Genomic DNA, 3325 nt, shown 5'->3' on the forward strand with positions numbered 1-3325 from the left:
CAATGTTAAAATGTTTATTCAGTTAGGAAACAGAGGATGTATTACATAAAGTTATCACAGAATTAAAGTTATCACACAATTAAATAATTAAATCCTCACTCACACAGAAAACATGGCTTCATTATTGTTCACAGTTTATTATCATAGTTTCTCACAGATCCTGGCTTCCACTGTTAGAATGGCTGAGCGAGAGGAGGTGGGGCTTTTATTGAAGTATCTATGTGGACCCTACTACAGTTTAACCAGCTCAGCTATAGACTACACCAGCATGACTAGTATCTATGTGGACCCTACTACAGTTTAACCAGCTCAGATATAGACTACACCAGCATGACTAGTATCTATGTGGACCCTACTACAGTTTAACCAGCTCAGCTATAGACTACACCAGCATGACTAGTATCTATGTGGACCCTACTACAGTTTAACCAGCTCAGCTATAGACTACACCAGCATGACTAGTATCTATGTGGACCCTACTACAGTTTAACCAGCTCAGCTATAGACTACACCAGCATGACTAGTATCTATGTGGACCCTACTACAGTTTAACCAGCTCAGCTATAGACTACACCAGCATGACTAGTATCCATGTGGACCCTACTACAGTTTAACCAGCTCAGCTATAGACTACACCAGCATGACTAGTATCTATGTGGACCCTACTACAGTTTAACCAGCTCAGCTATAGACTACACCAGCAGGACTAGTATCTATGTGGACCCTACTACAGTTTAACCAGCTCAGCTATAGACTACACCAGCATGACTAGTATCTATGTGGACCCTACTACAGTTTAACCAGCTCAGCTATAGACTACACCAGCATGACTAGTATCTATGTGGACCCTACTACAGTTTAACCAGCTCAGCTATAGACTACACCGGCATGACTAGTATCTATGTGGACCCTACTACAGTTTAACCAGCTCAGCTATAGACTACACCGGCATGACTAGTATCTATGTGGACCCTACTACAGTTTAACCAGCTCAGCTATAGACTACACCGGCATGACTAGTATCTATGTGGACCCTACTACAGTTTAACCAGCTCAGCTATAGACTACACCGGCATGACTAGTATCTATGTGGACCCTACTACAGTTTAACCAGCTCAGCTATAGACTACACCAGCATGACTAGTATCTATGTGGACCCTACTACAGTTTAACCAGCTCAGCTATAGACTACACCAGCATGACTAGTATCTATGTGGACCCTACTACAGTTTAACCAGCTCAGCTATAGACTACACCAGCATGACTAGTATCTATGTGGACCCTACTACAGTTTAACCAGCTCAGCTATAGACTACACCAGCATGACTAGTATCTATGTGGACCCTACTACAGTTTAACCAGCTCAGCTATAGACTACACCAGCATGACTAGTATCTATGTGGATCCTACTACAGTTTAACCAGCTCAGCTATAGACTACACCAGCATGACTAGTATCTATGTGGACCCTACTACAGTTTAACCAGCTCAGCTATAGACTACACCAGCATGACTAGTATCTATGTGGACCCTACTACAGTTTAACCAGCTCAGCTATAGACTACACCAGCATGACTAGTATCTATGTGGACCCTACTACAGTTTAACCAGCTCAGCTATAGACTACACCAGCATGACTAGTATCTATGTGGACCCTACTACAGTTTAACCAGCTCAGCTATAGACTACACCAGCATGACTAGTATCTATGTGGACCCTACTACAGTTTAACCAGCTCAGCTATAGACTACACCAGCATGACTAGTATCTATGTGGACCCTACTACAGTTTAACCAGCTCACCTGTAGACTACACCAGCATGACTAGTATCTATGTGGACCCTACTACAGTTTAACCAGCTCAGCTATAGACTACACCAGCATGACTAGTATCTATGTGGACCCTACTACAGTTTAACCAGCTCAGCTATAGACTACACCAGCATGACTAGTATCTATGTGGACCCTACTACAGTTTAACCAGCTCACCTGTAGACTACACCAGCATGACTAGTATCTATGTGGACCCTACTACAGTTTAACCAGCTCAGCTATAGACTACACCAGCATGACTAGTATCTATGTGGACCCTACTACAGTTTAACCAGCTCAGCTATAGACTACACCAGCATGACTAGTATCTATGTGGACCCTACTACAGTTTAACCAGCTCACCTGTAGACTACACCAGCATGACTAGTATCTATGTGGACCCTACTACAGTTTAACCAGCTCAGCTATAGACTACACCAGCATGACTAGTATCTATGTGGACCCTACTACAGTTTAACCAGCTCAGCTATAGACTACACCAGCATGACTAGTATCTATGTGGACCCTACTACAGTTTAACCAGCTCAGCTATAGACTACACCAGCATGACTAGTATCTATGTGGACCCTACTACAGTTTAACCAGCTCAGCTATAGACTACACCAGCATGACTAGTATCTATGTGGACCCTACTACAGTTTAACCAGCTCAGCTATAGACTACACCAGCATGACTAGTATCTATGTGGACCCTACTACAGTTTAACCAGCTCAGCAGTACCAGAGAGATTAAACCCAGGATAGAGGGGCTGAGTGAATGTGGTCTGGACTCTGTGGAGGAGGGTCATTGTGTCAGAGACACTGTAGAAGGACAGAGTACCTGCCTTGTGATCCAGGTACACTCCTACTCTGGAGGACTGAGGGCCTGATACTTTAGTCACAACATCATTGTGTATGAAATAATAACCACCTCTACAGCACTGTAAACTCCAGGACTTGTTATTGTATCCAAATCCACTATCTGACCCTGTTCTGCTGATGTCTTTATATGAGACTGCTGTATCAACATCCCCACTCCACTCCACCTCCCAGTAACAGCGTCCAGACAGACCCTCTCTACACAGAACCTGACAGTAGTCGGTGAATCTGTCTGGATGGTCAGGATATGGTTGGACTTGGCCTGTATAGGTCACCTTTCTGTTCCCTTCAGACAGAGAGAGGAGTGTGCCTGCTGTGTTTGGGTCCAGTGTGAGCTGACAGGAATCTGGGAGAAGAGCAGAGACCAATGAGGGGAGTCAGAACAATAAGTTAAGTCAGATACTGTATCTACCCTGTCTTTGATTAGAGCACAGCAGAGATCAAATCAGAGAAATATGAGGAGTCAGATAGATACCCAGTCTTTGATTAGATCTACTATTGCTATATATTTCTAGAGGGATTGTTAGGAGTGGCAGTAAAAAGAGACTGTTAGTTACTTCACAATAAAGAGACTCACATTGTAACAACTGTTCTCTGGTCTTGGGCTCTGGAGGCAGAACAACCTCCACTATATTCA

The 3325-nt window shown here is 43.6% G+C and overlaps 1 long non-coding RNA gene across 1 annotated transcript in view; it reads right to left on the reverse strand.

Moving 5' to 3' along the window:
• LOC145850501 (uncharacterized) overlaps nt 1–3325 on the reverse strand; it is a 3760-nt gene continuing 435 nt past the window's right edge. The window contains exons 1-2 of the long non-coding RNA XR_014391448.1: nt 3266–3325; nt 1–3034 (exon numbers count right to left, since the gene is read on the reverse strand). The exon at nt 3266–3325 is cut by the window's right edge and continues 435 nt beyond it. This is a non-coding gene — a long non-coding RNA (uncharacterized LOC145850501). The remainder of the gene's footprint in view (nt 3035–3265) is intronic.

Source organism: Salmo salar, unplaced genomic scaffold (genome assembly GCF_965601325.2).
Source record: "Salmo salar unplaced genomic scaffold, fSalSal1 ptg000468l, whole genome shotgun sequence".
NCBI lineage: Eukaryota > Metazoa > Chordata > Actinopteri > Salmoniformes > Salmonidae > Salmo > Salmo salar.